The 13,819-nt window shown below is 39.5% G+C and overlaps 6 non-coding genes and 2 pseudogenes across 6 annotated transcripts; 3 read left to right on the top strand and 5 right to left on the bottom strand.

Annotated features, from left to right (window-relative positions):
* Window positions 1-331: 331 nt before the first annotated feature.
* On the bottom strand, window positions 332-424 carry TRNAS-UGA (transfer RNA serine (anticodon UGA)). The gene has a single exon. It is a non-coding gene; the product is annotated as a tRNA-Ser (tRNA).
* Window positions 425-1,241: 817 nt separating this feature from the next.
* On the top strand, window positions 1,242-1,312 carry TRNAG-GCC (transfer RNA glycine (anticodon GCC)). Its single transcript has one exon. It is a non-coding gene; the product is annotated as a tRNA-Gly (tRNA).
* A 172-nt stretch (window positions 1,313-1,484) lies between these two features.
* TRNAM-CAU (transfer RNA methionine (anticodon CAU)) lies at window positions 1,485-1,558 on the bottom strand. Its single transcript has one exon. It is a non-coding gene; the product is annotated as a tRNA-Met (tRNA).
* Window positions 1,559-1,991: 433 nt separating this feature from the next.
* LOC126409355 (photosystem I P700 chlorophyll a apoprotein A2-like) lies at window positions 1,992-4,422 on the bottom strand (annotated as a pseudogene).
* Window positions 4,423-4,447: 25 nt separating this feature from the next.
* On the bottom strand, window positions 4,448-6,959 carry LOC126409353 (photosystem I P700 chlorophyll a apoprotein A1-like; annotated as a pseudogene).
* Window positions 6,960-10,187: 3,228 nt separating this feature from the next.
* On the top strand, window positions 10,188-10,274 carry TRNAS-GGA (transfer RNA serine (anticodon GGA)). The gene has a single exon. It is a non-coding gene; the product is annotated as a tRNA-Ser (tRNA).
* Window positions 10,275-11,549: 1,275 nt separating this feature from the next.
* On the bottom strand, window positions 11,550-11,622 carry TRNAT-UGU (transfer RNA threonine (anticodon UGU)). Its single transcript has one exon. It is a non-coding gene; the product is annotated as a tRNA-Thr (tRNA).
* A 1,467-nt stretch (window positions 11,623-13,089) lies between these two features.
* TRNAF-GAA (transfer RNA phenylalanine (anticodon GAA)) lies at window positions 13,090-13,162 on the top strand. The gene has a single exon. It is a non-coding gene; the product is annotated as a tRNA-Phe (tRNA).
* Window positions 13,163-13,819: the final 657 nt, after the last annotated feature.

Raw genomic sequence — 13,819 nt, forward strand, 5'->3', positions numbered from 1 at the left:
TCTTTTTGTGGTCATTTGTGGCATGCGGGAAGGGCCCGTGCAGCTGCAGCAGGTTTTGAAAAGGAATCGATCGCGATTTCGAACCTGTTCTTTTCATGACTCCTCTTAATTGAGACGGGAAATAAAATGCATGAAGTATGAATTTGATTCCATTGTAGATATTGGAATCGAGTCATACCAAAAGTCTTCTTCCTACCCCCTTTCAACTCATTTAGATTTGTGGCTGTGGCTCGGCTATCCCCCTAGCCGAGCCATTCCCTTATGAAAAAGACTGAGCTAGCTAGGCAAACCAAAACAAACAATAACTAAACGAATATATTCAACGGGCAAAAGGAGAGAGAGGGATTCGAACCCTCGATAGTCCTTTGTTCGGAACTATACCGGTTTTCAAGACCGGAGCTATCAACCACTCAGCCATCTCTCCTAGAGACAATCCCCATTTTATTCCCCAAAATAGGACATGGCCATACGAGTTGATACCGCAACTTCCTGTAGAAACATCTCAGGTGCGGTATTACCTATTCTATATTTGGATCTATATATATATATATATATTGTATCTGTTCTGTATATATAGATAGAGATAGGGCATGATGGATCATGCCCGTCGTTCTTAAGTAAATAAAACTGGACCCTCGATCCCATGTACGATCCGAATAAGTAATGAGTTCTAAAGGATCAATGGATTCACGGCCAAATCCCTCCATGATGCATTTTCTTACACCTTACAATTCGTCCGAGAGAGGGATCAAATGTATAGTTCATTCATTTGCCGGTAGCTTGGAGGATTACAACCATGACTATTGCTTTCCAATTGGCTGTTTTTGCATTAATGCTACTTCATCAATCTTATTGATTAGTGTACCCGTTGTATTGCTTCTCCCGATGGTTGGTCAAGTAATAAAAATGTTGTATTTTCCGGTACGTCATTATGGATTGGATTAGTATTTCTGGTAGGTATTCTTAATTCGCTCATCTATTGAACCTTTTCAGTATTTTCCGGATCAACAACCCCCCCCCTCCGAAGAAATTCCGGTTGTGGACACATTAACATTAAATATGATATGAGTCCAGAAAAGCAATTCTAGGGGGGTCAAAAGTAACTTTTTGAATGAATTGAATGAAAAATAGTTGGAATTTTCCTTAAAATAGTATCTGGCTCTGTACAAATATGGTATAGATACATATAGAATCTATGGGTGTGTGTTGACACATGCGCGTGTATCAAGAACGAATAAAATGCGGATATGGTCGAATGGTAAAATTTCTCTTTGCCAAGGAGAAGATGCGGGTTCGATTCCCGCTATCCGCCCATGGTGGAGTAATGTAATATGAGATGAGAAATTATCCGGTATAGTTTATATACCTACTATAGTGTAGTGGTTGTATTTTCTTTTACTCAGACTCCCAGTTCATTAAGGTGAAAGAATCAGACTTCAAAATAAATAGATATAAATTTTGACAAATACAAAGAAAAAAATATGTTGCGGAGACAGGATTTGAACCCGTGACCTCAAGGTTATGAGCCTTGCGAGCTACCAAACTGCTCTACCCCGCGCTGACGAACTCGGAACTAATGACTAATGAACGAATAGGGATTAGAGGTGCCCCTATACCAGATTGATATGAATAGTATAGCCTATTCGTACAGAATGGTAAAGGGTGCCCCTATACCAGATTGATATGAATAGTATAGCCTATTCGTACAGAATGGTAAAGGGGCTCCTCTAATAGAAATGATAGAAATAGGACTTGGAAGGATCTTTTATCCCTACCAACTTGATCTTGTTGCCCCCGGCAACAAACATGCATGAACCATTTCGCGGAGTACGTGTCCGGATAGCCCAAAGTCTCGATAGTTAGCTCTGGGTCTTCCGGTCAAAAAACAGCGTCGATGAAGACGTATAGGTGCACTATTACGTGGTGGGATTGCAATTTTACATGAATTTCCCATTTCTCGTCCAACGATGAAACTTTGCTTATTCTTTTTTGAGGATCGACGAATCAAATGATATTTCTCTTCTAATTTCTGCCTCTTCTTCTCCCTCTGAATCAAACTTTTCCTTGCCATAATGGTGTAGTTCCTATTATTACCAATGATACACAATACAGATCGGATCCTAGATGTATAAATATAAGAAGGCGCGCCCCCTCTCCATCGAAATAAAAAATGAGATTTTTTTTGATATCGCGCCTTCCTTTTGAAAATAAATAATCAACTTAACCAAATTTGCCTGATGTAGAAGCAATCAAGAAAGCTGCGTAGGTAAATATATAACCTACAGAAAAGTGAGCTAAGCCAACCAGTCTTGCTTGTACAATGGAAAGAGCCACCGGTTTATCCCTCCAGCGAATCAAATTAGCCAAAGGTGTGCGTTCATGAGCCCATGCTAAAGTTTCAATCAATTCCTGCCAATATCCACGCCAGGAAATTAAGAACATGAATCCAGTAGCCCAAACAAGATGCCCAAATAAGAACATCCACGCCCAGACGGATAAACTATTCATACCAAAAGATTATATCCGTTGATAAGTTGTGAAGAGTTTAACCATAGATAATCTCTTAACCATCCCATCAAATAAGTGGAAGATTCATTAAATTGCGAAACATTACCCTGCCATAATGTGATATGCTTCCAATGCCAATAGAAGGTAACCCATCCAATGGTATTTAACATCCAGAAAACTGCCAAATAAAATGCATCCCAAGCCGAAATATCACAAGTACCACCTCGTCCTGGACCATCGCAGGGGAAACTATACCCGAAATCCTTTTTATCTGGCATTAACTTGGAACCACGTGCATCTAAAGCACCTTTTACTAAGATCAATGTAGTTGTATGCAAACCTAGAGCAATAGCATGATGTACCAAGAAGTCCCCCGGCCCTATTGTTAAGAATAGTGAATTACGATTTTCATTAATAGCATTCAACCATCCAGGTAACCATAAGCTTTGACCTGCATTAAATGCTGGGCCATTCGTTGAAGATAAGAGTACATCAAACCCATATGAAGTCTTACCATGAGCGGACTGTATCCATTGGGCAAATATGGGTTCGATCAAGATTTGTTTTTCTGGAGTACCAAAAGCAAGCATGACGTCATTATGAACATAGAGTCCCAAGGTATGGAACCCCAGGAACAAGCTAGCCCAACTTAAATGAGATATGATAGCTTCTTTATGGTCTAACATTCTTGCCAATACATTATCCTCATTCTGCTGCGGGTTGTAATCCCTAATGAAGAATATAGCTCCATGAGCAAAGGCTCCTGTCATGATGAACCCTGCGATGTATTGGTGATGAGTATATAACGCAGCTTGAGTAGTAAAGTCTTGTGCTATAAATGCATAAGCAGGTAAAGAGTACATGTGTTGAGCTACCAAGGAAGTAATAACCCCCAAAGAGGCTAGAGCAAGACCTAATTGAAAATGAATCGAATTATTGATTGTGTCATAAAGGCCTTTATGCCCGCGCCCCAATCGACCCCCGGAGGAATATGCGCCTCTAGAAGATCTTTTATACTGTGCCCAATCCCGAAGTTAGTTCTATACATATGACCAGCAACGAGAAAAATGAATGCAATAGCTAAATGATGATGGGCAATATCGGTCAGCCATAAACTTTGAGTTTGCGGATGGAATCCCCCGAGAAGGGTTAGAATGGCAGTTCCCGCTCCTTGGGAGGTACCGAATAAATGACTACTGGAATCGGGGTTTTGGGCATAAAGATTCCACTGACCTGTAAAAAGTGGCCCCAATCCTTGGGGATATGGTAATACATCTAAGAAATTATTCCATCTGACATATTCACCCCTTGACCCGGGAATAGCAACATGAACTAAATGTCCTGCCCAAGCCAAGGAGCTTACTCCGAAGAGCCCTGACAAATGATGATTGAGACGAGATTCGGCATTTTTGAACCACGAAACGCTTGGCTTCCATTTGGGTTGTAGATGTAACCAACCCGCTACTAAAGATATGGCAGAAATAAATAATAGAAAAAGAGCTCCAGTATAAAGATCTTCGTTGGTGCGCAAGCCGATTGTATACCACCATTGATAAACACCGGAATAAGCAATATTCACTGGGCCAAGAGCACCCCCTCGAGTAAAAGCTTCTACAGCCGGTTGACCAAAATGAGGATCCCAAATAGTATGAGCAATGGGTCTTACATGTAAGGGGTCCTGTACCCATGACTCAAAATTTCCTTGCCAAGCCACATGAAACAGATTGCCGGAAGTCCACAGAAAGATTATTGCTAACTGCCCGAAGTGAGAAGCAAAAATATTCTGATAAAGACGTTCCTCGGTGATATCATCATGACTCTCGAAGTCATGTGCGGTAGCAATACCAAACCAAATACGACGAGTAGTGGGTCCTGAGCTAAGCCTTGGCTAAACCTTGGAAATCTTAATGCCATAATGCCTTTCAAATCCTCCTAGCCATTATCCTACTGAAATAATTCTTGCTAAGAAGAATGCCCATGTTGTGGCAATTCCACCCAGAAGGTAATGGGTTACTCCTACAGCGCGTCCTTGTATAATGCTCAAGGCTCTAGGCTGAGTAGCAGGAGCAACTTTTAATTTGTTATGAGCCCAGACGATGGATTCAATGAGTTCTTGCCAATAACCACGACCGCTAAATAGAAACATTAAACTGAAGGCCCAGACAAAATGAGCACCTAAGAAGAAAAGACCATAGGCGGATAATGAAGAGCCATAAGACTGGATTACTTGGGAGGACTGTGCCCATAAAAAATCTCTTAGCCACCCATTAATTGTAATGGAACTCTGTGCAAAGTTTCCCCCCGTGATATGAGTTACCACCCCTTGATCACTTATACTACCCCAAACATCTGACTGCATCTTCCAGCTGAAATGGAAAATTACTACCGAAATCGCATTGTACATCCAGAATAGACCTAGGAAGACATGATCCCAGGCGGAGACTTGGCATGTTCCCCCTCTTCCGGGTCCGTCACAAGGGAAACGAAAACCAAGATTTGCTTTATCAGGTATCAAACGAGAACTGCGGGCAAATAGAACACCTTTCAGTAGTATCAATACAGTTACATGGATCGTAAATGCATGAATGTGATGTACCAAAAAATCTGCGGTTCCCAGTGGAATAGGTAACAAAGCTACTTTGCCGCCTACTGCTACTAAATCACCACCCCCCAAGTCAAGCTGGTGCCCGCTGTTGCACCAGGAGCTGTTGCGCTAGGTGCTAAAGCATGAGTGTTTTGTATCCATTGAGCAAAGATAGGTTGTAATTGTATAGCGGTATCTGAAAACATATCTTGGGGACGCCCCAAAGCGCTCATAGTATCATTATGAATATACAAGCCAAAACTGTGAAAGCCTAGAAATATACACACCCAGTTAAGATGTGATATGATTGCATCTCGGTGCCTAAGGACACGATCTAATAGATCGTTGTATCGAGTAGTTGGATCATAGTCTCTTACCATAAAAATTGCTGCATGTGCAGCAGCACCAACTATGAGAAATCCACCGATCCACATGTGATGCGTGAACAACGAAAGTTGTGTACCATAATCAGTAGCTAGGTATGGATAAGGGGGCATAGAGTACATATGGTGGGCTACTACAATGGTTAAAGAACCTAACATAGCTAAATTCAGAGCTAATTGAGCATGCCATGACGTTGTTAGGATCTCATAGAGGCCCTTATGACCCTCACCTGTAAACGGACCCTTATGAGCCTCTAAAATATCTTTCAGGTCATGACCAATGCCCCAGTTGGTCTTATACATGTGACCAGCTATCAGGAAAAGAATTGCAATAGCCAAATGATGGTGTGCAATATCGGTTAGCCATAGACCTCCTGTTACTGGATCTAACCCTCCACGAAAAGTAAGAAATTCCGCGTATTTTGACCAATTCAGGGTGAAAAACGGGGTTGCTCCCTCTGCAAAACTGGGATAAAGTTGAGCCAAAAGATCCCGATTCAAGATAAATTCATGAGGAAGTGGTATTTCCTTAGGATCCACCCCAGCGTTCAGAAATTGGTTAATAGGTAAAGATACATGTACTTGATGCCCTGCCCAAGAAAGAGACCCAAGTCCTAGTAACCCTGCTAAGTGGTGGTTCAACATGGATTCTACATCTTGGAACCAAGCCAATTTTGGAGCAGCTTTGTGATAATGGAACCAACCGGCAAAAAGCATTAACGCTGCAAAGATCAATGCTCCAATTGCAGTACAATAAAGTTGTAATTCACTAGTTATTCCCGACGCTCGCCAAATCTGAAAAAATCCAGAGGTTATTTGTATTCCTCGGAAACCTCCGCCTACATCGCCATTCAATATTTCTTGACCCACTATCGGCCAAACCACCTGGGCACTGGGTCCGATGTGAGTAGGGTCGCTCAGCCACGCTTCATAATTGGAAAAACGGGCTCCATGGAAATACATGCCACTCAACCAAAGAAAGATGATGGATAGTTGACCGAAATGAGCACTAAATACTTTTCGGGAGATCTCCTCCAAATCATTGGTATGGCTATCGAAATCGTGAGCATCAGCATGTAGGTTCCAGATCCAAGTGGTAGTATCAGGGCCCTTAGCTATTGTCCTTGAGAAATGGCCGGGTCTGGCCCATTCCTCGAATGAAGTTTTTATGGGATCCCTATCCACCAAAATCTTCACTTCTGGTTCCGGCGAACGAATAATCATTGAGTCCTCCTCTTTCCGGACAACACATACGAAGAGACCCGCCAACAAAAAGTAAAGTAATTAGTGAACCTCTGAGAAATATATATTTCTGATTAGTTCCTTTCTATCCCCCACAATTTTCCTTAGTTATTCACTAGAGCAATTATGAGCAATTATGATATGGAAGTCTATCCGGGGCAAGTGTTCGGATCTATTATGACATATCTATGAGGTGCTCAACGGACCGTTTTTTTGTAAATCCCTTCCCGACGCGAGCCAAAAACAACTTTTGGCCCAACCTAGTCTACTCATATTTCGATGTATGAGTGCCTAGATGGGTCTACTTGTATACTACGTTACATGCAACGTATTACGCCATTACAAATCACAAGATCTCTCATTAGTCATTACTAATGACTAAGATAAGAAATATCCCGATATCGATTTTAGACGTCTTTTTGATTAGTTAGCAATCGCTAAGAGAAAGGAAGAGATTCTGTGCCATATGCATATATCGTCTACCCCTATAAGGTACCAAATGAAATAAAAAGAACGATCTTAGAAGGGATATAATGAAATTCCTCTATCGATTCCCCCGGGGCAACAATCTATTTGATGGATCCAACAAACAATTTAAGTGAATTCAATTCAAAAAGAAAGTGTTCTTATTCGAACCGCCCTGTGATCTTCAACCAATTCTGTGCTTCAATATAATTACCTGGAGTAAGCGCTATGGCTTGTTTCCAATACTCAGCAGCTTGATCGAACCAAGCCTCCGCAATTTCTGAATCTCCCTGTCGAATGGCCTCTTCTCCCCGGTCGGAATAGGTAGGTCAATTCCTTCCCTTAGAACCGTACTTGAGAGTTTCCTGCCTCATACGGCTCAGCAGTCAACTCTTTTTTGGCGTTACATCTTTCTTAATCTACCGTATCTAGCTGAATGAGATTTATCGGAGATCTATCCCTTCTTGGATTAGCCAAATCAAATAACCTGAAGAGGTTAAGTTAATTACATGAGTTTCAAACTCCGATTTGGATCAATAATCAGTTTTATCTCTTCTCCCACTCTCAGAAGAATGAAGCATAGATATCTCCCTCTATCATTAGAGTTTTCTGAAAGTTAACTATCTCGGTTTCGTCTAGAAATTCATATAGAATCTTTGAAAAAGACTTTCTTCGATAAGAAAAAAGGACTTACTCTCCTTGGGATCTGATACTACACCGCTGCTCAATACCTTAGTGGATCAACCCTATTACATAAGTTGATTCCTAACTTTTATGTCATATTATGACATACATAAGTAAGCAGGTCTTATTGTATCGGCCAAAAACCTCAATAATTGATCTTTACGGTGCTTCTTTTATCAATTAGATCCTTTATCCATAGAATCTAGTATAAGGGCTATACTTAGTTCTTCATATATCGGCTTCTATGAAGTCTGTTTTTTGCTACAGCTTCTAAAAATCGTTCCCCTTTGGACAATGGATATGTAGAAAGCCTATTTTTTTGTTTCTCCTTAGATTTCCTAGTACTAGCAATAGGAGGTTTTAATACTAGCGGATTTGATCTTTCTTTCCTTCTTTCTATTTCTATAGTAGAGATAGTCGCACGTAATGGCAGATCACGGCCATATTATTAGAAGCTTGTGGTAAGAATGGATTTCGTTCTAGTGCTCGGAAATAATATTCCAAAGCCTTCGTATGTTCTCCGTTACTTGTGTGTATAAGGCCTATATTATAGAGTATATAACTTCGATCGTAGGATCAATTTCTGGTCGCATAGCTTCATAATAATTCTGTAAAGCTTCCGCATAATTTCCTTCAGATTGAGCTGACATCCGTTACGGTCGTTCATTCCAAGAATCTCCGTTCCAGAACCGTACGTGAGATTTCCATCTCATACGGCTCCTCCCTTCTGCGCATAATATAATATTAAGGGAAATAATCCATGGAATCAAACCAAAACCAAAAAGATTTAAATATTTTCCTTATGAACTGACAGGGGCTAGTGTTTTTACAAGAAATCTCTAGCCAGCCTTCCTGCAAGAGGTCTTTTCTTACTTAATACCAAACATGTTGGTCTTTCTTAGAGAAAAATGGTAACTCCAGCAATTTCTTTGTTCTTAACGCCCCCTATTTCCAGGAATTAGTCACTTCAACGATCTTTGATGGTTATACGGGTATCCAAAGTACGAACGAGATGGATGTTTGTTGTCCTAACCATTCTTGGTAGTCCCGATCCCGATAAGAAGAAGGGGGAATTATATAACAAAGTTTTCGTTTTGTTGATTCCTAGGTGTAGTGCTTCTTCCCCTATGCCACCTATTGGCACTATTACAGTAGAATTGACATGCAATACAGAACCTATAGGTGTAACCTTTCGCTCAATACTAGAATCGACAATTGAAGCATCTGAGGTTGCATCAATCGAGGATACACGACAGAAGGGATTGCTCTATCTCCAAACTTCACCTTCACCAAGCGTAGGTTTTTACCAATCTTTTTCTTTCCATACCGAATCGTGTCTCTTTTTGTAAGAATAAGAATAAATGAAATAGAGTGGTAAGTAAGAAAAAAGGAATCAAATCGCACCATCTCTGTAATAGGTAAATGCCTCTTTTTCTCCCGAAGTTGTCGGAATTATTCGTAATAAGATATTGGCTACAATTGAAGAGGTTTTATCAATAAAATTTCCATTTATCCGAGATCTAGGCATAGTTTGCAATCCATTTTATAATTCTTCTCATTACCCCTCGCGGGTAAATGATCCCACAACAAAGGAATTGTACGATACGAAATGACATAAAAAAAAAAGACTAATAACTAATTAAACTAATTATAAAATCAAAAAATGTGGATCTTTTACTCAGTACTTTTGGGAAGGGATCAATAAGGAACTATTTGAATACGGTTGGATTTTCGATTCCAATTTAGTAGTATACCAATGAGACTATTAGCTATTTCATTGAAATGCAAGAATCAAGGAATTTTTTCTACAGATTCTAATACTAATATAATAAACAATAACCTATCCTATCATAACCTAACCAAAATTGGATTTCATTATGATAATAAAAAAATGGAATAAGCATTCCATGATAAAAATGGGGTAAGGATAACTATCCATTTTGTGTGCATAGCGTGTAGACACCATAAGATTATAGAATGAAAATCCATGGGATGATTCATCAATTTGTAATAGATCCATAGCTCATGGGAGGGATTATTTTTGAAAAATCTGAAATGAAACTGGAAAGGATCCATCGGTTGATTCATTCCAACCCGTTGGTTTAATCCGGTAGAAATCAAATATCAATAAGATGGGAGCGTCCGTCGTCTTGACAAGGATGAATACGTTTTTCTTTTTTATCCCTCGAAACTTGAAGGAAGATCGTTCCTTGACAAAAAGTTTGATATGATAATGGATCGGTCGTACCTGTACTAAATAATATGAGTGACTCGCTATTCACTTGGTTTCTGGGTCATAATTAATAAGATAAGGTTATGTAGGAGAGATGGCCGAGTGGTTCAAGGCGTAGCATTGGAAATGCTATGTAGGCTTTTGTTTACCGAGGGTTCGAATCCCTCTCTTTCCGTATCCTCATCTAATTCACCAACGTTACCAACCACACAATGTATCAAATACCAATTGATACCGTTATTCTAAGAGAAGAGAAAGACCCTTCTTTTCTTTCTTTATAGAGATTTTTTCTATTCCTAATTACTGTGCTGTGATACGTAAAAGGAAAAGAACAAAAAGAGGGGGAAGAAAAGAGCGGACAGTGAATGAAAATATCACTGCTGATCCATTTGCGATACGTGAATGGGATCAAAATCCGTATCAAATCCCTCTACTTCTTTCAGCGAAAAAAGGGACAAAATTGTCCTAACCTTTGCTGGGTATTTTAGGTTCAAGTTTGTCGGGAATAATATTCTACGATTAGCAATTCATTGACTTTCAAACCGACCCATTTACTATCTATTATTTGATTGACTACCCCTTTATATTGCAATGAGTGCAGAGTCAAATGTTTTGGCAATTCCGCGTTGGAGGATGAATCCATATGATTTTGAATCAAAGCTCTGGATCTTTGTTTATCCTTCGTAGTAATAATATCTCGGGGTTTGCAGCGATAACTTGGTATATCCACTAGACGACCATTAACTAAAATATGTCCATGGTTAACTAATTGCCTGGCTCCAGGAATAGTTGAAGCCATACCCAATCGAAAAAGAATGTTATCCAAACGCATCTCAAGTAGTTGCAGTAAAACTTGACCCGTCGAACCGTTTGCTTTTCCAGCGATACGAACATATCGAAGTAGTTGTCGCTCCGTCAGACCATAATGAAAACGCAATTTCTGTTTTTCTTCTAAACGAATACGATATTGAGATCTTTTCCCGGAGCGGGATTGGTTTCTAAGATCACTTGCGGACCTAGGTTTTTTACTAGTTAGTCCCGGCAAAGCCCCCAGACGGCGTATTTTTTTAAAACGAGGTCCTCGGTAACGAGACATAAAGACTCCTTATTTTAAAGAATAGGATAAACCTTAAGACTGAACTAAACGATAAACAAAGCGAAACCCACTGAAGTGCTAATGCTAAAAAGAGAAATTAGATGAATTGTATCAATACCCGTATTATTTTGTATATATGTATACATGGTAAGTAAGTATCCCACGATTTGTTCTATAGAGATACAACTGCTCCAATAAGTTTTTTACTCATAATTGAATTGGAATGTAAGTTCCTGCGACATAGACATAATAGATCGGGAACCCGAGATTTGGAAGAAAAAAGGGAAGAGTCTTTTCACTATTCCTTATCTCAAGGAGACATTATCAATCATGGATAAAAAATCGATAGGAAAAAGCCGGCTATCGGAGTCGAACCGATGACCATCGCATTACAAATGCGATGCTCTAACCTCTGAGCTAAGCGGGCTCAACTCACATAACATAAAAATAAAATAGTGAGTTAGTTCAGTAAGCTGCTGTGATCTTAGCTTATTATAGCTAAGCTAGTCTATTTAGTTATAACGGATCTAGCCTAAGAATGCAATCTGGATCATAATGAGATTATGCACTCCTCTGATTTTATTCGTAAAGATAGGAAAAAGAAGAAGAATATTGACCGTTCCACTATTTCATATCGAGCAGGGAAAATGCGCGGAGGAGAGGCAGATATATGTGGGATATAGCTATCCATATTGAATTGCGGATACATCAATGATAGAATCATTTCTGGTTCTGATTGAACCAAACACTGGTCTGGTAGAGCTGAAAGGGTTAAAAATAGGATTTTTTCCGATATCGGATCGGTATTTAATGAATTGAATGGTTCTAACAGAAAGGAAAGAGGGGAATGGAATCACAATAGGGTCCCGGCCTCAAAAGAAAGAAAGGGGGATATGGCGAAATTGGTAGACGCTACGGACTTGATTGAATTGAGCCTTGGTATGGAAACCTACTAAGTGGTAACTTCCAAATTCAGAGAAACCCTGGAATTAAAAATGGGCAATCCTGAGCCAAATCCTGTTTACAGAAAACAAGGGTTCCTTTCCTAGAAAGCGAGAATCAAAAAGGATAGGTGCAGAGACTCAATGGAAGCTGTTCCAACGAATGGGGTTGAGGGTTGGTAGAAGAATCTATCCATCGGAACTCTGAGGGGATGATCCTATGTACTGAAATATCAACTGAAATATCAAACGATTAATCACAACCCGAATCCTTATTTTTTTTATTTTCTTATTTATATATATTAATATATATGAAATATATTAATAATTAGTTCATAACTCTTGTGTTCTGAATCGATTCCAATTTGAAAGAAAAATAAAATATTCAGTGATAAAATCATTCACTCCAGAGTATAAGGCTGGGAGAGAAATGACTGATCGAACGAGAATAAAGATAGAGTCCCATTCTACCTGTCAATGCTGACAACAATGCAATTTGTTTGTAGTAGGAGGAAAATCCGTCGACTTTAGAAATCGTGAGGGTTCGAGTCCCTCTATCCCCAAGTCCCCAAGAAATGCCTAGTTTACGACCTAAACATTTATCCTCTTTTTTCGCCAGCGCTTCCAAATTAGAAGCGGGTCAAAATTATATATGATATTCATTCGCTCGACTCTTTGACAAACGGATCCTAGCAGTTTCTCTCTTGCTTCAGCAGCTAAATGCAGTATATGTCCAAACGAACATAACCATAACATATGTATATGTATTATTTGTATACAAGGATATACAAGGAATCCCATTATTGAATCATTCATAGTTCATATCCCTTACAAATAAAGGTTTAAAAAAAATCCAAAGAAAAAGAAATCCCAGGACTTGTAATGTTTCTTTAGTACCTTTAAATTAATTGACACAGATACATGTCCTCCAGTAGGATAATGTATAGAGGACGGTCGGGATAGCTCAGCTGGTAGAGCAGAGGACTGAAAATCCTCGTGTCACCAGTTCAAATCTGGTTCCTGGCATATGGTTAATGTATCGAAATGTATATATACAAAGAGAAAATGAATATGGATCGGGATACAATACATATTCGTTACATTCATAGTCTAGTAGTTATTCATCGAGGTATCTACAACATACATCCCGACCCTTGTGGATCGGCAAAGGAATATATTCCTTCTTCTTTTTGTTTGTCCCTACTATCCTTCCTTTGGCTCATGTTAATACTCCATACATATCCGAAGTTGTCTGAAAGACACAGAAGTCTCGTCTGTTCAGAGGGTTGAGGGGTAGGAATAGAAAAGATCATTTCCGATCCAGTACAAATCCAATCTGATCCCTTTTCATTTCTTAATTTTCCCATTTTTTTCGCCCCTTCCCACATTTTTTGCTTTCCGGGGCCCATCTAAGTGATGGGCGCGGTACATAGTTCATGATGTATCTTTTGATTCATCCTATTGGCTCCGCCCATCCCCCAATGGATATGATACTTTGCATTGCATATTGGGTAATATTAATTTACTCGAATTAATTATATATAAATAAACCTCGAACCCCCCCTTTTTTATCCCATCATAATACGAATGACATGAGAGTCCAGTTACTCTATCTAGACGAGAAAGAACGTAAAAATACTCCTTCTTGAGTCTTGTAAGCTAAGATAAGTTTCTTATCATTCA

Source organism: Nymphaea colorata, unplaced genomic scaffold (genome assembly GCF_008831285.2).
Source record: "Nymphaea colorata isolate Beijing-Zhang1983 unplaced genomic scaffold, ASM883128v2 scaffold0135, whole genome shotgun sequence".
NCBI classification, from domain to species: domain Eukaryota; kingdom Viridiplantae; phylum Streptophyta; class Magnoliopsida; order Nymphaeales; family Nymphaeaceae; genus Nymphaea; species Nymphaea colorata.